This window comes from Argiope bruennichi, chromosome 2 (genome assembly GCF_947563725.1).
Source record: "Argiope bruennichi chromosome 2, qqArgBrue1.1, whole genome shotgun sequence".
NCBI classification, from domain to species: Eukaryota; Metazoa; Arthropoda; class Arachnida; order Araneae; family Araneidae; genus Argiope; species Argiope bruennichi.
Window position 1 is genome coordinate 86,533,948 of NC_079152.1, and position 27,364 is coordinate 86,561,311.

A 27,364-nucleotide genomic window follows, 5' to 3' on the forward strand; every position below is an offset into this window, starting at 1 on the left:
TATTTATTTCTTCAATCCTTAATATATTATATTTTATTTTCCATGTTGTAGTAATTGTGACTTCTATCTGATCCTTTAATAGATCCTCTAAAGTTCTATTAGAGGATCTACTATATCCTATAAAGTTATTTTATTAGCTTTTAAAAAGATTTATTATTGTAATGCAAGTAGAGATCTAAATATTTACATGCACTTTCACATTTTCAAGGAATTTCAAAGCCGAAGAAAAATTGAAAGCAAGACTGTTAGGGTTGAAAAATTATCATTTCAAAATTCTGACTGATAAGTTTAGTTGACAAAAGTTAGTTTTTTTTTTACAATTGATTTTTTTATTATTACTATTATTTATTACTTAATATTTATGAGACATACAATATTTAATTATATATATATATAGTTACAAGCCTGTAAAATTGCTTCCCAGCACGATTAGTTCTATCACCAGAAAGACTGATTTACAATCTTCTCTACTGGATGTTGCTCGGGTGCCGAGCCAGTGATCCCAGAGCTTTGCGACGAATTTGGCGGTTTTAGCGACAAAATAGATAATGCTGGAAACTTCGAAAATTTTAACGATCCGTCTGTTAGGAACCGAGTTATGTCTGAGTGAGCTATAAAAGGCCGGCAGTCTCAAGCTGCAGTGAACCAAAATTGAATCGCAGTCGGAGTCGTAGCCAAGTAACGAGTCTTAGAGAGAATAGCGAAGCAACCACGGAGTGCCAGCGTTGTGTGGTGCGTAAGCTAGTACTGAATCGCGCTGAATGCCGAGTCCTGTTGTCCATTGTGGAAGCAGCATCAAGTTGTGGAGTGGCCAGTGTTGTGGTAGTGAGTCGGCAGCTGGAGCAACTAAGGCAAAGAGACGGAGAGTCCCATCTCCTGCTGAATTCTGTCTAGCCGCTTTGTGTGCTGTGGTCGATTTCTACTTGTGGACCACTATTTGCTGTAGTGTGCTTCTGTGTACTGTCCTGTGCTTCATCTTGGCTGTGTATATTTGTCGTCTCTGTGTATTCGTGTCTTCATGTTAATAAATGTCGTCGTTGTTTGCTACTGAGGCCAGCTGATTGTTTTCACACAATACATCCACTACAAGGCGAACCCGGTGAAATCCGTAATATATATATATATATATATATATATAAATTAAATTTCTATTTGTTTATTTCAGCTTCATACAATTTCGTACCTCTTTGCAAATTCAAAAGAAATGTATTATAAGTTGTTCTTCACAGCTGGAAGTATTAATTTTTAAATAGATAAATTTCTGCACCTCCCAAAGAGTAGGGAAATAGTATTAAAAGATATTAGGTTTTTCAGTCATATTTTGTGAAAAAAATTCCAATCAGTTGGGAAAAAAGGCGTCCCGCTGCATATTCGCATGATATATTTAGTAAAAAGGCTATATTCATGCAAAAGATCTATATTTGTAACTTTTGTTTGCCAACGCCATTTAAGTCATTCTTGCCTTTACGCCAGATCATTAATTTGTTGTGGGGTGGGAGATAAGAACCTTTCTGGAATGTAGGCAAGAAAGTTTTGTAAAGACCATTCCTGTTAGTTTTAATTCTTTTATTTTACTTTAAAATTTGGATTTGTCGTCCTGTCGTTTCTTTTAATCATTTTTGCTTTACCACCGTTTATTTTTAATTCGTTAGTTAAGAATCAATACCCATTTTCTATTTTTGATGAGTTTTCAAAATAATCAGTAGATTTATATAATATTGTGAGCAATTTTGTATTAATTTAAATTAGATTTATAAATTAATATTCAATTAGTGCACGAAAGTCATTAGTTATATTCGGCGAATTTCGATTTTCCAATGTTGATGTGTTCTTTGAAAACTTTTATTTGCTTATTTCATCATTGCTTACAAAATTATCTTAGTTTCCAAAGAAGTTACTTGCATAAAACTTGAATAATGTGTTGTAACTAATTAATCATAATCTGAAAATTTGCTTTCCTTGGTTGATTAAAATGATTCATAAGCATAAGAAGAAGCATCGTTTTTTTCTCTTCCATTGCAACATATTTCAGTTAATTAGGGTGCTGTAAATTTACCGTACCTCACAAATCTGCTATTAAAAGAGTACCTATTCGTTAATTTAATCTAATCCTCAGTTTATACCAACTAGAGGAGAGGTGCAATTTAATCCTAAAAGTTTTGTTTTGCTGAACCTTCAATAATTAATTAGAGGTTTACGGCCACGGGTTATAAACTATGGTCTTCATCGACTTTTGCATGACACTATTTTAAAAACGGTGGGTTATGAGGCGGGTATGGGAGTAGCTTAATAAGGCAGCAATGAAATATTAAAGTTTATTAAAAACTTCGGGAGTCGGCGAATACCTTAGGGAGTTTTAATTTTGAAAGTCTTTGATAAGCAAATTTTGATATGTATTCAAGATTATGAGTTTAATGATAGAAGCGGATATTTTAACCAATTATTTGTCAGTTAAAATGTATGCAAAATTGTATTAACGTTTTTTTTATATATGAATTGTATATTCATTAAGTGTATGGAAGTGTTTGTAATAGTTAAACAGTAATAATTTAATATACTGGAACAAAATTGTTTGTGTTTTCCCTTTAAATTGCGATTATTACTTCCATGTTTATGAAGCATATAAAAAGAAAGTATTTCAATCCTAAAAAAAATTATAATTGAAAGTTTTGACATATTTGATAAGTTTTATATAACCTCAAATCCAAAAACCGCATTTTTAGAATCATTATTCTATCTGAGGGCACGGTAACTCCATCCTTCAAGCTTGAAGGATGAAACGGCTAACGGCGAAGGATCCACGGCTAACTTTCATCCTTCAAGCTTGAAGGATGAAATTGAGCATGTGGTATTTACACCAAATATATAGATTTCTTTCAGTGTTGCTATAAATTTTTAAAAGGTAGTCCTTCGCTCTAATTGCGCGATTATAATTTAAATTCTTAAAACGTAAAGAACGATTTATATGAAATACGATGAAAGATTTCTGAAGTGTAACATCAAAGCATCAAATTTTGTACCAAGTTAATAGAATGATTGGATAAGTGAAATTTAGCACAACAGTGTGCAATATCGTATCCAGTTTTGAACCAAATCTATCAGAGGTTGAACCGCCTCTTGGTCTATACTTTCGCATGCCTATGAACACAATAACTGACAAATACAATAACTTAAATAAACTAATTTTGCATTGTGATCTATTCACTAAAACTACAGTTAATGTCAAATCTTGGTTTCAATCGGGTGAAAAAAAAGACATCAAAATGATCTCAGTTCTCTTCACTATATGACGAAGTACAAAATGCTCATATAAGGAAGTCTTCAAATGAAAATCTGAGCATCCAAACAATTCACTGCTTGCCAGAGATCATAGTTTTATGCTGGAGGGGGGGGGGGGTATCATTTTTATTAGCTTTCGAGAAATTTTCGAAAAGACAACTACAGATGTATTTTTTAATACAACAGATAGATAATTACTAAAAATCATCTTACATGATACTTGTACCTTTCCACTCGATTCCACTATTTTTAAAAATTATCTTTACATGTTTGTAATTTTGTAGTAGAATTTTCACCCACGTTCTGATGTATACCTTTTTTAATGAAATAATCTTTATTAGCACATCAATAGGAAGAGAAATTTCAAAGAAAGAGAAACTGGAAATATATCTTATTTTAATTCAATTGTTTTCCTCTTTATGGTTACTTTTTACTATCTTTGAATTAAATTTAAAAAAAATATTTTTTTTCTTAATTTTTCAGTTAAGTAATTATGTACAAAGTACATAATTACTTAATGACTCTCGGTACATGAATTGGGGGAAACATCTACAGATCTTCATTGATGACATTCACTAAAACTCCAAATTACCTGTCGCTCAAAAATTTATATAAAGAGAAATAAAGATAATTTCTACATATATAGAGAGGGTGGTAATTCAAATGGTTTTATAGGACTTGATTGAAAGAAGAATATGCTGCAAGAAGAGTGAAAATCTAGACTTAGATGTCTAGATCTAGACATCCATCCTAAAGGGGAAGTGGAGAAAAGTTGAAATTTTCACTTCTCCTTAACTCTCATACGATTGAAGATCGAAAAATAATTCAAAATAGTCAAATGTTTATCTTACCATAGCAGACAACTTTTGAAATGAAAAAAAAAAAAGTAAAAGTTTTAACTTAAAAATTACGACCTGAAAAGTGATTTCTAATTCCCTATATTAATTCCTCATCTTTAAATCATTTTAATGTATTCTCTTTTATCCCCATCTCTCCATTCTTGGAGATTAAAATAGGGAATGGTGGAAAGGGAACTTCTAATCATCGAAGAAACGAAATCTATTTTTCCCTTCGAGAATACCAAAAAGAACTTATTCTTGTTGTAATCACCTAAGGTGAATCATCTACAATTAGGCGCATTCAGGCAATCAAGATATCTACAATTAGGTGCATTTAAACAATTAAGAAACAACTACCATTTTATGGATTTCTTATGCAATTAAGAAACAATTCATAATCAAACACTTTTATGTAATGAAGAAACAATCTATAATTGGGTGCATTCATACATTAGTACAATTAAGGTACGACGTTTTCAAAGAACTTCGCTGCACCAAAGTGTGCAGACATTTAGAATTCTTTTTGAAACACTATCTATTGCATTGACTCTCTTATATGCTTTCGGAAAAGTTTTGAAGATAATAAGCGCTTTGCCCTAGTAATCATGAGGAAATGATAACTATGGGGATTTTGATTGGATGAGGATACCTATATAGTGATTTTGATTGGATGAGGATAACTATAGTAATTTTGATTGGATTTCGACAAGCGAGGGATACATTATAATGAGAGTGAAAATCATGGCAGAGTTCATAGGTGTCTATTCAGCTCAAATGTTTGAAGCGATGAGGAGATTGAAATTTTCATTTTCCCATAATTCTTTTCTGATTGAAAATTAGGCAACAATTTAAATTATTTTTATATCTTACAAAATATTGTAACAAATGTTGGTGACTTTTGCCTGCTCTTAAAAAACAGATTTTCTAATGAAACGTTTTCAATATCCGCCATCATTTAGAAGTAATGGGCTGTAATGTTATTTTTTTTCTAATCCAAAACTTCCTTTCCTTTTTATGAGAAATCAAATATAATAATAAATGAGATTTAAAAATTATTAAAATTTTAAAAAATAATGAGATTTTTAGTGAGAAATCCTCATTGGAAAAACTCTCATAAGTTGCATTATTTTCATTATTTTTAATCTTCGTAGCAAGAAATTTTCAAGAAATTAAAGGAGCAAATAATGGTGGAGATGACATTTTCTCTTCTTTTTCCGACGGGAATTATCTACCTTTGAAATTCAATAATTGAAATATTAAAAAAATAATAATAATTTAAACTGTTGCCTATCCTGACAAACTATTTTAACAAATGATGGCGACTTTTGAATATTCTTAAAAACAGATTGTATTCAATGAAACTTTTTAGTAGTCGCCATCATTTAAAAGCAATGGGCAGAAATGATGTTTTTTTAACTCGTAACTTCGATTTTCTTTTAATATAAGCTTGAGAAATCATCATTGGAAAACTCTCATAAGTAGCAATCTTTTTATTATTTTTAATCCTCTAAAAATTAGAGGAGAAAACTGTGGGAGAGATGGAATTCCAAACTATACAAACTACAATTCATTGTATAATACTATTTATAATGGAATTTATTATGAAAATGCAATAGTCAATTTTTTCGGATCTATTATGTGAGAACAACTATTTCTCAAAAGAAGAGGGGGGGGGCTCTATTTCAATTTCCCTATTGTACAACAAAGCTTAATATTTTGAATCTCACTGCTCAGAATAAAAAGCTGTGGCATCCATCTGCATTTCCAGGAGAATACTTTTATAAACCAATTTCCTTATATCAAAATTTTCTGAAATATTTTGAGAAGAATAAAGCAATGTATTTAAACTATAAAAATATTTTGCAGTCAGATTCTAATGCGTGCATTGGAAGATGGTACTTTAATCAAGAAGCTTACATATAAATTGGAAATATGTCTCTCAAACCTGCGTGAAAATAATGCGCATTGACTTTCGATGATTAAATGCATGGAGGCATTTACAATAATTAAACAGAGCTGGTTGCTAATTTAATACCATGACACAATGGAATTGATTGCAGGGTTCGAATTGAATCCCGATGCTTTCATGATTTGGATAAATCTTGATTGATACAATCATGTTTAGACATCGGATCTTCGGATACAATTATATGAATTGAAAGTATATGCTTGGCGACAAATAATATTTGATTTCGTCTTTATAATATAATCAATTTCGATCTCTCGTTTGGCATTTAATTTAGAAATAGACTGTTTTAAAATGATTTGTAGCTGAAATAAAGCAATGTTTATATGTTTTTAATTATCTGCTTTAAAATTCAACATAAATAAAGACATATTTTAAAAGCTTTAATAAATAACTTTAGTTATGATTTTAATGTTACTAATCTAAATTCGTTGAAAAATGCTATAATATATTAATACGTAGATAAAATAATGATTATATTAAAAAAATTAAACCTTTATCATAAAATTCAGAAGTTGATACTTTTATTGCATATATCTTGAGGGCAAATTATACATTTCCTATTTCATAAGCATGCAGTATACGTTTAATTAAGAATATTTAATTGTCGTCTCATTAGTTAATTGAGCATTAAATACAGCATAATGAATCGAATTAAGATCATCAAATGTTTTCATGAGTGTTTTGACAAACAAATTCAATTGAATTGATTTGAGGTCATTGTATTTTTAAAGGGAGACGGAATTTCTCTTATTCGTTTTCAAGAACGCTAAAATTAGCTCCAGACGACTTCTATGAATTCATCCGTTTTAAATAATTATGAAATTCGTAAAAGCGAAATATTTTATAACTTTATTGGTTACGAAAAATGGAAAGGGTAATGAAACGAGGTAAAAATGTAAACGATGTATGTAAGGAAAACGTGTTAATGGTCCTTTATTATACTCAAAATTGCACAAACATTCCATTTTAACTAATTCATTATATATATATATATATATATATATATATATATATATATATATATATATATATATATATATATATATATATATATATTATCAACTTTGAAACTCAAAATGTTCAAATATTTGTACATAAAATCCCAGATTAAGAATTTACGGTTTGTCAATTATAGTTCTTTAACACTAATGAATCCCAGTTTTAACTCTTTTGTGAAAACATAAACAGATATTCCCTGTGCTGTGAACATGATTGATACATAAATAGCATAATTTTGAAGAAAAAGAGAGAAGAGAAAAAGTTTATTACATTTATATGAAATAGTGCATTCATAGATGGAAAAGCTTATTCAATACTAAAAACACAGTCTAAATTCCCTTTGATCTAATTTCTTTACAAGGAATTGGTGCCTAGTTTGAAAGTAAAACCGGATTCGATTCAGTAGTTTTCTGTTTAGTTATAACAAATTTCGATTTTTTTTTAATTTTAGAATTACATGATAAATTACATGACAAATAATTTAGAATTACATGACAAAAAATCCTAAATGCTGAATTTTAAATTTAAACTATTTTTAGAATCATCAGAGCGATTTTTTTTTTAATTTTCTGATCAAGGCTAACTTATCCAAAGAGCTAATTAGGCTATATACATCTTTTACACAAATACCCTTAAAAATTTATTATGCTGATTTTATTTAAATTTTGAACTAAAAATTTATTTTCTTTTAACTTTAAATAGGTTAAAAGAAAAAAAAACTATGTGTTTAAAGTGCATAACTGGAAAGGTATCGGTTTCATAATATTATTTTAAAATGCATATCAAACCAAAAATTATCCACACCATGAGTAGGAATATCTTAAACATGTTCAATGACGCATGTTGTAAATTAGAATATTACATGTGCAAATTGTTGAATATTTGAATGTTATCTATAATATAATTGATAATATATGCAACTGCATCTGAAATCCTAATATTACAGTAATGTCTGATCAATAAAGGACATTTTACTTCTAGCGTTATATGTACCCATATGAATATAATTTTAATACAGCTGTACTCAATACGGTAAAAAAAATTTAATATGTAGTATTACATTATATTTCCAAAGAATAGTGTTTTATTTTAAATACGGTAATATTAATTATATTGTGAGTGAATATGAGTACATAATTCTTTTGATAGGAATGACATTATATATGTTATGGTCAATGCGAATAATCGGCTATTATTAATTTTAACCGGTTATTATTAATAACCAAACAGGTTAGTATTAATAATGACCGGTTAATATTAATAATAACCGATTGTTCACATTGACCGTAACATATATAACACGTAGATTTAAGTACGAAATTGATTTTATTAACAGTAGAAATAAATTCGTAGAAAAGAAGTGACAGAAACTGGTTTACAAAATTAATATGTTTTTAAATGATAAATTGTAATCACAAAATTGTAAGGTATTGATAAGAAAACAGAAAACATCTTTTTTTCCATTTATTTTGCTTCTCAAATATTTTATAAGAAACATTTTCGTCATACCTATGCTCACATAACTCTTTTCGTTATGTAGCGCTCAAATTTAAGACGGCCTTGTTTCTATTATTCAAAAGCTATAAAACAATACTTATATTATATGTAGAAATATTCTTTCGAAAAGCATAAATAATATTATACAGGTAAAAAAGTATTTATTAAAGCACCAATTAAGAATATGTAAGCTGCATGATTAACAAATGCAAAGCAATAATTCATTAAGACTGGACTGTAATTTTTGATCATTTAAACTAATCGATTATTTGTAAATTTACAAACTACTTTATTCTTTTATTTATATATTACAAAAAAAACACATTTAATTCAGTTATTTATGCAAAAATATATTAATAATTCATTTCAAATTAAACTAAACGCAATGGAAATTATTCCTGCTCATATAATGCACATGAAAAGACCTCTTATTAATTTAATTTTACGATATATTGCACATTCGTTCTTCGGACAAAAGGAAATCGCAGCAATATAGTTATTCCTACTTATTTCTGTAAACCCTGTGCTGCACAAGGATTGCCTTATTACTAATAATAATTTTAAAAAAAACGTAAGATTTAAGTTTGATTTTAGATGACATACGTATTTCAGTCTAATGAAACACTGCGATATCAAATGACTAGAATCCGTTATCTGCAAGTCAAATGCATGTGATGATAAAAATAATTCTTACTGTATATTATATTAAATCTTATCCGAATTTCTTGAATCCTTATCCGAATTTATTACAATATTTAATTCAGTGTAATCTTATTGGCAGCACATAGTATATTTATTACGCTTAACATCTATATATTTTCAGGAAAATATTATGAGGAATTTACTTTATGCCAAATATTACCACTAAATATATACTACACATAAATATTATTTAAAAAATACAGTAATATAGAGATAAAAAAGAAATAAGAATTATTTCATATACCTGTTATTAGTTTCCTGAGTATCCCGAGTTTTAAAGGCCGTTATATAGTTATTAAATCTGATAGATAAATCTTTATTGACAAACGTGGAATTCTTATTTAAAAAATATATTTAAAGCAGCAAATAACGATTTTTGTTGAATGCTTGGTATTATTTTTTTAGTGTAATAAACGGTTTCAACTATTACAATTTTACATAATCTTTTCTATATTACAGTGCCCTAAATCTGTCCAATAGTTTCTGTAAAATATAGTCATTTCGTATGATAAGTAAAGGAAGCTCTACAAAAAAATAGTAATCCTTGCACCGGAATTCAAAGTTCATGCACTAAGAAACCTTACAGATGGCTTTGTCACCGCCGTCAATCACAGGAACACTTAAAACGGATAGCTAGGATAAATTTCAAAATGTATAGCATTCACTTTTGTACAGGGCAATAGATAAGGCCACTGGGTGTATCACATGGGAAAGTACAACGTCAAGTGAGACATACAGAAGAAGCACTAAAAATAAAAAGGCAACTAAAAAAAGTGTCTCGAGAAGCACTTGAAATGCTCTCCCCTGTGACTAAATCCCACACTCCTGTCCCTCGAAAAGTCGAGGGCAATAATAATGATAAAGAAAAAAAGCTTGAGATTACAGCTTTATCAAGTGCAGCCCTTAGTTCTCTTGCTGTATGTAGAATGGAAAGATGGTTTGGACGTGAGTTCCTGGCTAGAAATAAAGCCGTCGTAAGCAGCTGTTTTCTGTTGTGCTCGATTTATTCAAGCAAGATTTAAATTTTGACAGGCTTTATGTTTAGATGCAAAGAAATCGTTTGGAGAAATGTTTCCAGTATGCTTTTCAGATTTGCAGATTGTTGTAAAATTGTATATTTGTTCGGAAAAAATTTTTTTGGATTACATGAGAAAGTGAATTTATTTCATATGCAATGTATATGAAAGGTTTTGTTCCCCTCTCCTTAAAAATTAATATATTTTATTTGTAATATTCTCGTTTATGAATATTTGTATTTATGTTTGCAAATTCAAATTTGCCATTCTTATCTAAATGATTTATATGGAAAATGAAAGGATTTTTTTTTACCTATAAAGGACCTTTAATTCTATGATTGGAATATTGGCCATTTTAAATGTTGAAGGAAACGTTAAATAAGCTAGCAATCAGAGGAAGTTCCGATTAGAGAGATATTGTATGCACAAGTGACAAATAATTTTTTTAATGAAGAATTAGATCAACCTAAATTTGTAAGAGTTGTGACGCTATAATATAATGAAATTAAGTCGCTGTAAATATCATAAAAAGAAAATTTTAATTGCTCAACATAAATTAGAAATATAAATGCAGTTTAAATTTTTATTTATTTTAAATTTTCCTATCAGCGTCTAAACTTTTATAATTTTGTTTTGACCAAATATGATAAACCTTCAATTATGGGAAGAAACAGACTATAGAAAAGATTGCAAATTAAAGAAGCTGATTTATTTTTCTAGACAGACAGTTCTAAATGGTTAAATAATATTAATAATAAACAATATATTTATATCGTAAAATATAAATTCCTTAAAATTGAAAAAAAGGTTTCTCCGTTCTTATAAAAATTGCTTATCATGTTTAATAACAATTATTGTTCAAGAAGAAAAAATTTGGGTTATAAGAGCAGAAGAAAAATAAATAGAAAAAGTTAAATATTTAAGCAAATCAAACATATTAAATTTATAAAATATAAAGAATTAAAATCTACTATCACAAATTTCAAGTTATCATGTGAGAACATTATTATTTTCAAGACATTGTTTGTCTTAATTAATTTAAGTCATTAATCAGTTTAAATCAATTAAACTGGTTTGGAATAATCACGTGACTATTGCATTGCGCAATCGTGTTTTTTTTTTTTTTTTTTTTTAGAAAAATCGATGGTGTTTTTTGCCAGCTAGAAAAATTAAAAATGAAAAATTAAATAACATTTTATTCTCATTATAATAAATATCTTTCGAACTTCCCCTCTTTGTTTCGTGTTGATTCTTTGTGCTTCTTAGGGCGGTAACTTCTTACAATCCGTGCCCTTTATTTTCTGACAGCGTGTTTTGAGGCTTCAAAAACCCCAAACCAAAACAACATCATGTTCTCACATGATAAAGACTTCCTATTTGAAAATACTATTAAGAGTGAATTGGAAACAATTTTTTCTTTTCTTGACTTTTAACATATTTCATAATTCAGTATTATAAATGTTATAGAATCTTATTAATTACTTTTCTCAAATTTATATCCATATGGTATAATATCCCTCGTATTAAATCAAAATTTTAGTAAGTTTATTAGATTAATAGCATATAATATCAGAAAATATTAAAAAGTTAGAATGCCGTTAGAAATAGCATGCATAAAATTTCAAACCTCTGATACACCAGAAAGTGAGTGAAAAAATGATTACAAATCCCCTCTGCACAAAGTGTTTTTTAAAGATTGAAAATAAAAATGAATTAAAAAGAAATATTTTTCGAGCTATGTATTACGTTTAATATGATTTTCAAAAGTTATCTTTCAGCAAATATAATTTAAATTTTGTGATATTACTGTTAAGTAATGCAAACCCTGAATTTCCTTTTACTGCAGAATTTGTAAAAATATTAAATAACCTCATTTCCTTATTTTATGTTTTTTATAAAAATTGAAATTAAAAAGGTAACAAACGAAGAATAAAAAGTTGCGAATATAAAATCCAATTTTAAGTATTATTTTAAAAATTCCATTAATTCTCGAAAAAAAAAATGAAAACAATTAATTTGGAATATTCGTAACGACAAATATATGAAGTTGCATGATGAAAAATATTTAATTTATATTTGTCGATTTCTTTTCCTTTAAACACTTTAAAAATAAAGCTGATTGGGAAATTCTTTATATAACATTTCCTATCTCCAAAATCTAGATTTAAATCTAAGGTATTTGAAATCATAGCTCGGAATACACATCCTGGGTTATCTTATTTTTACATTATTTCATCCGTTTGAGATTATTTATTTATTTCATTATTTAAAACCATAAGTGTAAAGTTTCTATTTCTTGATACAATGTAACAAAAAGCATATTAAAAATGATTTAAAGTGAACTACCTGCTGTATCCACATTTCCACCTGCATTTGTATTCATGAAAAAAAGAAAAAAATATATTTCTAAATTCTAAGTAGAGTTTTTATACTGAACCCATAAGATAATTTAACCTAGTTATTTCTCTAAAACCCCGAATAAAAAATATTTTTAAGATGAGTGTTTACACTCTTCCCCACTCTATAATCTGGTTGTATATAATTGTCTATGATACAACTGTAGCTTTTTAAATAGATTAAACTTTAACTGAAAATATTTACAATATAAAGAAAAAACACTTTAAAGACTTTTTGACAAAATTAGACTAGATCAAGCCGAGCTTAAAACGTCGACTTGATCTATTCTAATTTATTTAGTAGGGTCCGGAGTAATAAACATCCAGCTTATTATACTTGTTTTTATTACGTCCTGTGTTTCGTTTTTAAGCCATAGAGTAAAGGATAAAATGGAGAGATTATTTCCTAAAAATACTTGATATTGGTTATTTTGATAAGTTTGATACATTTTGAAGTGTGACTTTCTGTGATATGAGATAATATCTAACTGCAGTTCGTACAAAATTTGGGATCGACTCTATAATAGTTTTTGTGAGAGAATATGTCAAATTTATATTTTCGTTATCACTAGAATAATTTATTATATTTCAATGCCATTACTATATCAAAACTATTAAATATGTTCACAAATTTTAATTATTTTATAACAACAATAATTTCTGGTTTATAAGACAGATTGTTAATCATATACCCCAGTACCCTTTCCTGGGCCAAAATGGAAGTTAACGTTTTGTAAATTATGTCCATTCCGACAGTTTTTACATTCTTATTAAATTTTATTGAATGTTGTTTTTGAGTATTATGTTATTACAAAAAAGGCATAAAAGCTAAAGATTTTACATTAATTTATATAAATTATGACAAACCAATAAATATTTCTGAGATTTCTAAGCACTTAGAGGAATCCTTATATTCACCAATATATTATAATGCAACTTACTTCTGGTCCGCGGTGGCCTGGTGGTAAGGTCTCGGCTTCAGAACCGGAGGGTTTCACGTTCGTGTCCCGATTCCACCGAAGAACCGTCGTGTAAAGGAGTCTGATGCACGTTAAATTCGTCATGACCAAACGCCCTCCCATTGGTGTGGCGTGGTGTGGAGAGGGGGGTGTCAGCTCAGGTGTTGTCCTCGTCATCTGACCGTGGTTCAAAATTACGAGGTCCGTCCCAAAATAGCCCTAGTGTTGCTATAAATGGGACGTTAATGTAACCAAACCAAACAACTTACTTCTTTTCGAAGTGTAAAGAGTTAATTCTTATTAGGATGCAGTACATATGAACGTGAAACTTGTTTTTATGTCATTTCTAAGTAGCTCTTTATTATTATTATTATTATTTCAGACTTCTCGTATAAGACTAAAGAAAAAGTCGTACAGTTTTTGAAAAAAAATTATGCAGAAATCTTTATAATTGAAATATTTATTATTCTGAATTTTTATAATGAAATTTCAGCAAAATTATTTTCCGGGATGAAATAACGATTATATATGACTAAAATGAATTTTTAAAAACAAATTAGATCAGATTAAAAATGAATCGTTTTAAGTTCATGTTGTTATTATAATATGTGCAGAATCTCATCAATATTATATATAAATTACTTTCAAAAATGTCTTTTATTATTCATTCAACTGATACAAGCAACAAAAAAATGCTGACATTTTTCTCTTTCCCTTGTCTTTTGAGAAAAGATCTCAATTATGCTCATTTATTACATATCCTGCACTCTTTTATGAACACAATTTTTATCCTTACTTTCTTCTGTTTCTACTAAAATATTTCGAAAAAATTGAATCCCTTTAAATTTTAAAAAGTATTAAAAAAGATTGAATATTTAGGGAGATTTGAGAAATAATCTCCTCTAATTTATTGAAAAAAAATCAATAAAAATCAAGTATTATTTTTAATGTATAAAATGTAACAAAATTTCATCTTTTTTTATTATTATTATACTAATAAGTACTTCTGAACGCCATAAATTAGATTAATCAGATTAACTTTTTTTTTAATTATATGAAGAATCAAAATATAGAATTTTGGCTCAAGAAAAAGAGTGTTAAAATTTTTAAAAATAATGTTGAATTATTTTTTTGTCCAGAATGCATGAATGTAAGTAATTTTACTTTAATTTCGTTTAATGTTTATTCATTTCTATAAATTAATAAAATTGAACTATGCTTCAAAATTAATATTTAAACATTCTAAAACATTATTTATCTGTTACAAATTTCTACGAACACGGTAAACATAACTACTGATCGAAAGATATGACCTTTGTATAATAAAAAATTATATTAAAACTTAAACATTAATATCTGATTGCCTTTTGCGACCAAAATTCTCCAGGAATATTTGTTATATGTAATTATTAGACACCTTTGGCGAGAACTTTGTTTGCCAAAGGTATTGGTTACCAGTTAAATAATTCATTTCAGTTAAATTCAATTTTATTCCAATTGAATGGTTTAATATAACTTCACGGTTGTGATTCCTTCAGATTACCAGACATTAAAACTCAGTTATTTTAATTGTCTTACATGTATTTTGTTCATTAAGTATATAAATTTATCCAATGAGTGATAGGGGCCGCGGTGACCCGGTGGTAAGGTCTCGGCTTCAGAACCGGAGGGTTTCAGGTTCGTGACCCGATTCCACCGAAGAACCGTCGTGTAAGGGGGTCTGTTGCACGTTAAATCCGTCATGCCAAACGCCCTCCCGTTGGTGTGGTGTGGTGTGGAGAGGGGGTGCCAGCGCAGGTGTCGTCCTCGTCATCTGACCATGGTTCAAAATTACGAGGTCCGTCCCAAAATAGCCCTAGTGTTGCTTCAAACGGGACGTTAATATAACCAAACCAAACCAAACCAATGAGTGATAGAATTTTTCTAAAGGATAATCCATTGTAGTACTACAAAGATTTAAAAATGGTTCATCTATCTTATAACTTTCACGTTACTGTGACATCACTTTTTGGCCATTTTCTAAACTACGTACTTACAAACAGAATCTCTCTAACTTTCAACAATGGAAGAAAACCAAGCAATTAAATATTCAACGAAACATTTGACAACAAAAAATCAACAAATGTTGCTGAACATTTGAATATCAAAGTAACAATGTAATCATTGAAAGTTGGAAATCGGGTCTATAGATATTTTTAAAACCTCTCCAAAATTCAGGAAAAAATTTGCATGAATATTAAATTGATGTCATTGGAGATTTTTTGAATTTTAAGACGAACTAAAAAAATTATTTTCGCTATAGTTTCGGAAGTTCTGGCGAAAAAAAAATTTTAAAATTTTACTTAAATTTTCTATTAATTAAGCTTCTATGAAATTTTTAAAAAATGACTCCAAAGAGCACTTTCCGGACTTCCAAGATATGCATGGACAAAAATCAGTAGCTGTAGGCCAAACGTCCGGACCTGTACAGCCCAAGATCACATTTTCAGCTTTATCATGAGTAGGGAAGACGTAATTTGAAGACCTCATATTCCAGTATCTTGGCAAAGGGGAAATCTGCTTTATTTTCTTGTGTATCCTCAATTTTTTGTTAAAGTGTTATCTTGACATTTTCTACAACCTCACTTTCATGAAATATATAATAATTACAAAAAAAATTACTCTCTATAAATATCTAATAATATCTATGATTTCAATAATCTGTAACAAATAAAGATAGAAAAATCACTAACAATAGGATTAGCTAACAATTCAGATGAAGTCCGAGTTCTTTTATTATTATGGTTCCCAGCCATATACTTTCCACTGGGATGGATTCAAACGATGTCATATAAACCCGAGTTTACTCTGCTGAAGGTAACATGCTCTTTGGGAAACAGAAACAAAGACAACGGCTATGACTTGGAGCATAAATTTAAGTATCATAATCACTAGATATCGCATTGGGAAAAAACTCAAACGTACTATCGCGACGGCAAACTCTAGTTTTTTGGCTCCAGTAAAGGGTAAGGATGGAGTTGAGAGATTCTGGCCTCCATTTTCATACCTTTATCCTTTGACAACCGCTCCATAGCAACACAATGGGGTTCTATTGCACCGGGGATTAAGCTAATCGGATGATTGAACCGCCCTCTCCCGTCTTATCCTCCCTACAGGTGGCACGAAGACGTTTTTTTCCATCCTACCCCAAAGACGTCATGGGGAGGAGTTTCATCTTTAGATACCAAAGAAAGGTTTCGCTCTCATAGAATTTTTCTTTTCCTTTCCTTTCCTTTTCCTTTCAGGTATATGAATATGGTATTATATCGAAAACTGCATTATAAGGGTTTGGGGATTACTTAATTTTTTTCTCCTATCTTCTTATCTCAATGTTATTATCTGAATTTGAAGAGATTTATACTCTTTATGGGTAAATGGTTTTAATATGTCGTTTTAGAATAATAATCCTAAACAAGATCAGGTTGTATTCTGATTTTAAAAAAATTGTTGCGCAAGAGTCTGAATGATATCTATGAGTGTTGGTACGGTACATATATGGTATGAAGTATCTATGTCTGTTGGTACGGTTTATTCAGAAAATTTCTTAACATCTGAAGTTGATTTTATATTGCCTTAAATCGGAAGAATACAGCACAATTTGTTCAAAAAAGCATATTCACTATAAATATGCCAGTGGTTTTACATAATAGTAAAAAACTTGAAATATTTATCCTTCCGAACTTGCGTTTTTCTATCTACAAAATGAATATTTTTAAGTAAAAATAAATCTATGGATATCATTATGTAAAAAGTCCACTTACATGAAGCTAAAACATGTTTATCATAAAAACTCTGCAAATTTGAAACTTCTAAAAATTATTTTAGTATTCAAAATAACAGTCAAGCGAATAACATTTTGAAAAAAATTTATCAACTTCAATTTATTCATCTACTGAGTACTTGATTTCATTCATGTATTCAATATCATTTAATTCGATAGGCTAATTAGAATGTAACTCTTAGGCAGATTGAATCTAAAATCACATAATAATTTATTATATATTCAGTTTTAATTTTGAATATCCAAAATCCATTATGCGATTTAATCATAATTACTTTAGAACCGGTAACAAATTAGCCATCCAATTTGTAACGTTTCAATGAATGTAAACATTTGTTCAAAAAATATTCACACTTAACCAATATATACATATTTCTTATATTCTTTGCCAGCCGCCTTTAGCGATCAGCTGGCTCGCCAGGATAAATGTAGCGAACATTTTCAATTAAATATTTATTATAACTTATGTTAGTCTCTTAATAACTTGTTCAACAAAATGTATTTAAGCTTCAGATTTTAATAGTAATATAACTCATACTATTTCAGTAGTCTTACACCATTCATTGTGTTACGTATTTACCTAATCTTTTGCCATCTCACTTATAATTTGAACTTGTAATTTTATCCCTCCCATTTGAAATTTAACTATTAAAAATATTTTTTACTGAAATCAAATATGTTTAAAAAAATGTTTAGTACAGAAAATTGAATCTTTCTCTGTTGAAATCTTATATAGATTACAGAATATGTTTTGTGTAATTTATGTAATATGCCAAAGGATTATTCAATGAATATTTCTCTGAATCAAAGTAAATGAATTTCTTTGATACTACAGTATGAAGCAATTTTTAAATTATAAGAAAGTTGATATGTTTTTATACATTCAATTATATTACTGATAAGACAAGCATTCTTTAAAAATTAACTGAATTAAAGACATTTTCTTAATTGCGTACATGCTAATTTAATCGTTAGCTGTAAATGCAAAACGATTTCAAAAATGAATTAAAAGCACACTTTAAAGCCAGCTCAGTTCAGGTGTCGTCTTCGTCATCTGACTGCAGTTCAAATTTACAAGGTCCATCCCAAGACCTTGTAAATTTGAACGTTGATCCTAGCGTTGCTTTAAAACGGGACGTTAATATAACTAAACCAAAACTAATCCAACAAGGCAGCTGTCAAGGATGCTAGACCAAGAGGAGTTCTCAAGCGCGTCAGTTAAAAAAAAAATTATTATTCTAATTTTCAAATAAATAAGTTAGCAAAAAATCCAAATTGCATGAATTATAAAATAAATAAATTTTAAAACTTAAAGCATAATTAATCATATCTCTGAATGCTTCATTATGTTCACTTTCTTTAAAATAATTATAAATTCCGAACATTTTTTTCAGTAATATTCATCATGTAGAAACGTAGATATCGGCTGGTCTGGAATTATAATAGTTAAATAAAAAATTAATTCAATTTTATAAAGTTAAAACAAAAGGGATCGGTCCAAAATAAATGATTAGCATGTTAAAAATACGTTGTAACGTGAATTATTCAGTTTATTAAAAATGGGGTCTATAACGTGCACTGCAAAAGACCGCAACATACCTAAATACTTCACGAGATAGATTTGATGAAATTCATGCGGCATATTATAAAATCTGGTAGATTTAGTTAGTTCTGAGATTTATTCTTCTCACATTTCTTCTTGGAAAAATATTCACACAGCCCAATATTATGACCTTAACAACACCATTTCATACAACAACCTCAATGCAACACTATACAAAAACCTCAAACAACTGTAACCTCATCATAACATAAAAATTTATAAAAGATCAAATAAAAAGATACTGGATAAAGAAAAATAAAGCTTTATATCGCATACTTTCTGCTCAAACGATATTATAAAACTTGTAAACAATTTAACAAAATTAATTAACAAAAGTAATTTTTTTAAAGTCTAATCGTTATCAAAGCATATTAATTTTTTTTTTCATTTCTTACTTTATCAAAGTTTTGTTTTTGTCAAATAGTTATATTTATAATCTTTTTCGTTTAATCTTTGATTCATTTAGCTCGTATATATTTGATAGTTATATTTTTTGTTTAATTTTAATTCATTTAGCTCATCTTCACGCTAAGATTTAAATAATTGAAGTTAAAATAAATCTTTCATGCCTGTTAGTCACTAAAATTGTTAGATTATATGAAATACTTTGCAATTAATTTCTAATGTTAATGCAGAAATGCTTAAACTTGTAAGAATAACGAAATTAAAATTTGAATTTGAATTTTGTTGAATTTCAAACTTGCACGTTAGCAAAAAAAAAAAAAAAAAAAAAAAAACTCACCACAGATTTTAAATGAATTTTCTTATTAACTTATGCTTACTTAAATTAATTCTTTTTTAATGGAAAGAATGAATTTCTCCAGAAACTTACTTTATTAGAAGTGCATTTAATGTTTCCGCTTCCAAAAACTTTAATTAACAAAGAATGATAGTTAAATCAAAATCCGTTTTAATTACTATAAAAATAAATATGGAGACAATTTTTAAAACTTAGAAACTGTACATTAAAATGAAGCAATAAATATAATTAAATATTTTTTATTAAATCTGATATTTAAAAGCATTATTTTATTTATAATTCCTTGTAATTAATGTTAAATAATTTTCAAGTAGCAATTTAAAGAAAAGGCCTGTGCGATTAAACACTATCATGAATGAAATATTAATAATCAAAATGCATGAAACTGCAACTGAAATATCATCAAACTGGGCTTGCCACAATTTTAATCTGCAAAAAATTTGTTGTGATTATGTATGTATATTTCACATTTAAATCTAAACAAATATGCCGTAATTCAAACGACTTTTGCGCACTTGTTATTTAGGACAGGAGGAAGAATATTCTCAATTTTTAAAAGATCAAAAATTTATCAAATATCCAATAATTAGAAGTCAAACGAAATTTCATTACTTTTCTAGAATAGCTTCGGAGCAAATTATTCCACAAAAAAAAAATCATTTTATGATTTCTAAAATTCAAAAGTTTACTTTTTCAATTATATCAATTTCATTTCCATGCAATTTTCCTAATTTTTTTAAAAAAAAATAAATAATTGAATAGGTGCCAACGATATTATAAGGAAATTTATATATACAGTAGATTCCCGATTATCCGCTGGCGGGTTATCCGCGCCTGCCGCACAAAGTTTTTTGTACAAGCGTAAAGCAAAGAAAATAAAAATGTTCACAAAACTGAGCGAAACGTTAAATTTGCTAACATCGTGCTTATTTATGGCAAAAATATCCCAAGCCTTCTCGGAACCTTCCCCTCAAGCAAACCCAAATGACTGATTTCTTCAAAAAGGTGTAGTTTTACAGTTATGCTTTTGTAATTACATAATACATTACAGTATTAAAACAGTACATATGTATTCATTTTTCTGTGTATCCTTGACGCCTCTCGTAAGTAGAAAGCACTTTTCTATTTTTATTAACAAAATGCATTTTAGGTTAATTTTGAGTAATATGCTAAAATATTAAGCGTTAGTTAAACATTTCCTGCTGTTATTTTACGTTTTATTGTATATAAAACAATTTTTCAAAGTTGGAATGACTGTTTTCTCTTTTGCTATACCCGTTTTTAGCTTTTTTCGGATTATCCGTGATTTTTGATATCCGCGGCGACCGCGCCACCCAATTTCGCGGATAATCGGGAGTGTACAGTACTCGGATACTAGGCAAGAAAAAATATACTTAAAGCGAAGTTCTACTCTGATTTTTCTGCCAGAAAACATTAGTAGAAATTTAGAAGAACACTAAAAGAATTTTAGAGTCAGAAAACTCAGAGTTTTCATTTCCAATTTGTAAGAACCATTTGGTTCTATCGATAATCATATTCTAATAAAAAATATTTCGTATCATAAACATATTTCGTGTATTATTAATAAAATATTAAACATGAAATAATTTTAATTTTCAGATTTTATTTATTAAAAAAAACAGAGTAATTACATATTTTTTTATACTCATATAGTCTGTAAAAGAAAAACAAAAAGTTCATTTCAACATGATTCTTATTTTTATTTAGGGGAAATTGCATATTAGTCTACTGATTTTTATCTATTGAGGCAGAAAGTGTATTTAATGTGGTCTATACGAGACAGACATATTGAATCATACATGATTGATTGAAGAACATCAATTGAAAGAAAATACTCTTTTGTAACTAGTACTCAAAGTACTAGTTACCAAATTATCGATTTACCTCTGGTTTTAAGAAAATCAATATAATTCATGCCACTACCACCCCAGCCCGCCCCCCAAATATTTTTAAATTTTTACATTTTTTTATCGGTTAACAAAGATAAAGTTTATAATTAAAACGTTATTTATACAAAGTATTCATTAAGTATATATTATACAAATTATTCATTCTTCGAATTACTATTGAATTTTAAAAGACATGTAAAATACAATATATGCCCCAAAAATAATAATACATTTTATAAATTTTTCCTATTTACATATTCTTGCACTTTTTATTGGTTGACGAATATAATATTTTCAAATACATTATTCTTTAATTAGATTGTTAGTTAACTATTATACATTTGCCATTACATTCTAAAAAAAAATTATACTGCAAATCATGAATGAAATTTATAAATTCTTATTACAGTTGATGGTTTCTCAATTTATAAATTCTTATAAGTTTATTTAATAATAGATAACAATAATCACAAAAGTTTTTTCGGGGCTTTTCCCCGACTCCATTTACATGCGTTAAATTAGAAATTACGCACCTTGCTCTTAACATTCTATATATTTCGTTTTGGGATAACATTGCATATTTAAAATAATAAATTCTAATTAAATTCAAACTTTTCGAATACAAAATTTTAAAATTTTTATTTTTTTGATCAGATTAAATGAAATGAAAGTATTCAATAAATGAAAGTTCTTCCACATTTTTCACCGTATTATAATGAAATTGTACATTTCCAGGACCATATAAATTATAGTTAAGGTACATTTTATAACTTGCAAATAAAAATTTCAAAGAAAATGTAAAAAAAAAAAAAAAAAAAAAAACTTTGACTTTTATTCGATGATTAGAATTCGAACTAAAAGAAAGATGTAGTATTTTAGGAGCTCAAAATTGTTGAATTTATAGACATTTTAATTCATCTGACTGTGTTGTTATTAAAACACGTTTCAAGTAAGGCAAAATTCTCTCTCATATATTTAACCCTGTTGAGCCACGATTATACAATTTGAAAGTTGTATAAATGAAGGCTTAAATTATTTTATTTTCCTTCACTTTTTAAAAATTCCATTTAAAATATATATAATAAGTTTGATTTGATCAAATATGTTCTTGCAACAATTTAGAAGTCTCGTCTGGAAGTGAGAAATCGAAATGATTCCCATCCACGTTCTTCAAATTACCCCCCAGGCGTAGCACCTGCGAAAATTTCATATTTCAGGCACGTTCCACTCCTCAGAACTCTATAGCAGAGCATCCAGATAACAAATATCAACTAGTGAAAAAAAGGAAGAAGGAAATATCGTATAAATAAATATACAAAAAGAAACATAACTCATTAAATATCTCTTGAATGGGAAGAAAAGTCGCCAATCCATCAGTTGGCGACAGAGTTGGCGTCCCTCATTAATGAACGTCGTCCTTTTTATAGGAATAATATCGTCAATCATTCTAGTGACAGCATTCGAGGAAAATTTCGCTCTAGGGCGTTGTAGAATTAGTTTAAAAAAAGAAAGAATAAAATAATAATAATAAAAAAAGATTAAAAACTGGAGAATAAAATATTAATGTCCGGTATGTGCGTGTCTTATTTTGTTCACATGCTCAGTAATTTAAAATCAATGCGATTTCATCAAATAGGTTTTTACTGCCCTTAGTATCGAATTATGTTATGTGCCATTATACTTACGCACAATTGTAGTCTGGTATATATATGATGTGATAAAATGATAGAAATATACGATGTGCTTCTATGTATATTTCTTTAAACAAAATTAAAAATCTGCAAGCCATATTTCACTCCATAAGACAAGGAGGCGGTAGCAAGCTATTAAAAATATATTTGGGATGAATTTTATGTAAGAATTTTTAAGTTCTACATCATCATCAGTTCTACAACGCTTTATTTTTAAGTTCTATATTTAATCCAAAATATAATTATTATATCCACTAAATAGCAGAGCACTTGTAGGTTAAGATTCTTTTAATTCAAGACAGTATAAAATAGCAAAAAAAGAATGCATTTTTGTATTACATATTTCAAAAACATAATGTGATATCCATAGAAAATGACAAATTTGACTGAAATCTCATTCGTTTCATAGGAAGTTTATTTTATTTAATTGTTAAGAAAGTTAACATTCAATTATTCTGAAGCATTTAATAATCCTAAAACATTTAATAATCCTAAACATTTAATAACATTTATAACATTTAATAATCCTAAAATTTTTATCAATTGTAAGGCTCTGTTTTAAAAAGTATCCTAAGTAACTTCTAATATTTTACTTAACCTGACACTTATATCAAATTTAAATAGAAGACAAAAACTTAGAAATTTTGTGTTTCTATCTCTCTGTATATATATGTATATAAATAATTCACTGAAAGGCTTATTACCATCTTATGGACAGAGTTTGACCATTCTGTGGCTGGGGGAAAGAATCGAAAAAGAAAAGCGACAAATCAGAGAGTGATGACGACGAACACACAATTGTTTCGACATAGTGTGTCCCTAGAGATGGGGGTGGGGTGGGACCTCTCAAAAAAAAAAAAACTCATAATCCGGGAAACTGACTGTTGGCGTAGCTGGATAGTGAATTAGCATAACAATCAATCACAATAAGCCCTGTTTATACTACTAAGTTCTGCGGTAACGGGGTGACTGGCTATAATAATAATAATAAAAACGTTATTACCTTAAGTGGGACTTTCTTTTTATTTTTGATGATTTCTTTATTAAATACTGAAAAGCATTTTAAAGCCTTGAACTTTTTCCTACATTTTAAGTTTTTATGGTTTGTTTGTAAGAAATTCTAAGTTTCTCCGAGTTTGTAAATAATCACGATAAAGTATTTTGTTATAAAAATTATAGATGGCGCTACTTGTATCTTTTGCCACATCAATTCTTAATGAACCTTCTGCATTATACAATATGTCACGAGAAATTGTTTTCACGTGATTGTAAATAATTTGACATGAGAAAAATGAACTAATAACAATAACTGTTGCATATCAGTTAAACCATTGTTGAATATTTCTACTTTTTTTTTACATGCAATTGAAAAAAAAAAATCAAAGCAATTCAATTACAGCTGCATGCGAATATTTATTAATATTTAATAGCATAGACGGAATTAATTTTAGATAAAATAGCTCACTTCTCTCTCTCTCTTTTCAGTAGAATTTAATCACAGGTGGAAAATTCAGCTATCAGTGAAAGTCTACATTATGTGAATAGGAGTTCAAAAATGATATTTTTAAAAATTAATTTTTAAAAACATTTTAAGTTGTTAGTAAAATTTTTCTTAAGTATTTGTATTCAGAATTCTTTATAAATTGTATTTTTATTTTTATAATATTATTTTATTATGATATTATTATCACTATTGTCAAACTATTGCATATATCACTATTGTATATGTATTGTTTGCTTGTCTAATAATATCACACTCTTCTTGAGAATATAAGATAAATAGAAAAAAAAACATTTTTAAACAGACCAAACAAAGTCGAAAGAAATAATTTCCAATAAATTTCTTCTCGAAATGGGAGCTCTTGACTGTTTTCCATGCAATATATTATTTTACATCTGTAGACAGAATTATTTTTATTATTTATATTAAATAATTTCTTTCGTATTGTTGCATTCTTAGTCGTCTCATTACGTTCATATTTATCAAAATATTTTATGTAAAATAATGCCTTAACTAATCGCATGCTTAATTATTAGGACAATTAATAGCAACCATAAAAACTATTAAAACCCAAACTTTTCTGTGCTCAAATATGTCCCCCGACGCGTGTTCTATATACAAAAGTGATTAAATTTTTTGAGCTGCGAATCAGAATATTCAGTATATCAGGGGAGTTTAATGATTGTAAGAATAAGTCAGGATAAAGAACAGGAAGCTGAAACTCTCACAATTAATCTTGGGATCCTTGTTTCTTCACCGTTTATAAATCTGTAGACGCGAGACAATACCTTACGGAAATCAATAATTACCTAGAGAATAGTACCCCTGAACAACCATTACTCAATAAATCCTGATGAATGAAATTGGGAAAAAAAAATTTCAATTTCATTCATCAAGATTCTACAATGCAGGCAGACCTAGAGATTAGGAATCTGACTAAGAATCGCAAATTAAATTATGGGACAAAATTTAAAGGATACAGATAAGCATATAAAACAAATTCAGGAATTATTTATTAACTTATCATTTAAATAATTTAAAGTATTATCATTCATACACGCAAATATAAATAAAATAGCTTATTATTAATTTTGCTATTTTTTCAATTGGCTGATTCAAATCTATGAATCCTATTTCGGTGGTTTTATTTTATGCATAGAAAAAATTTGGAAGATAAGCCCCTCAGAAGTTAATATTTTTAAAATTAAATGAAATTTATGCATATTTTTCTTGAAATTATGATGAAGATGGTTGAAATATTTTGAAATTATGATGTAGATGTTTTTTGAAATATTGATATGTAAAAATTGGGATGGTTGGAAGCATTTGATTCAATACCGAGACATTTGTTCAAATCTCCGCAATCGAAATGCGGGACATTGTTATTTTCATAAATGACCATAAAGTCGAAAAAAATATTTATGTTTAATTTACACGGCTTTATTTAAAACTATCCGCCTTTGACGACGAACAGATACGTGAGAATATTGGTTTCTAGTAAATCTTTTGATGAGATTAAATTAAAATTATCAACTAAATCTCTTGCTTAGTTTCAATTAAATTTCTCTGAAATTTGATATACCTGAATGAAAGTATTTTTGAACATAAAATTGTGCAGGCGTCAAAGATGTCGTATTTTATTAGTTTTAAATTTGTTATGTAAATCTGTCTGTTGTGTACTTGAAAATCTAAAGGAATTAACTCAAATCTCGAATATATAACTAAAATTGTAAAAATTGATAAAAGAATTGTTCAACAATTAAATTAAATTTGTGTCATGAAAAAATAATTTTCTGAATTTCAAAATTATGTAAAAATAATGTTTTACGAAATAACATTTTTGGGGAAACATCAAAATTTCACTTAACATTTTATTTTAAATTCTTCTAGAATTTCAAAATAATCTCTCCTAGAAGCATATTTCCATCCTCCATAGATTATTTGTATCTAATATGGTATCTCCATATCAAACGTTATAATTTGCTAAACACTTACAGACGGGCGTATATACATTCCTCTTTTGTTTTGAATATAGATCAACAACTCTATTAAAAATAAAATTATATCTCCTTGATTATTTTAATACGATCTATCTAGTAATAAATAATTTTGATATATTCTTAAAATATTTATAATTTTATACCAAATAAAATAATGAAAATGTTATAAAAAACTTTAATTAATTTCGAATAAAATCCAGAACACTTTTCAATTTAGAATAATTCGGAAATTGAGGTGTAGCCCAGCTTATCCGGGATGTCTTTCCGTATTTACTAGAGTGATGGGATTGTAATTCTCATTATAAATATGCTGTGCTCATTAAAAACTTTTCAGAAATTTTTATCTTTTTTTAGTTATATACAGTTAGTATTTTAATATGTACTTTTTAAATATTTAATATATTTTTTTTCTTCTGTTAATTA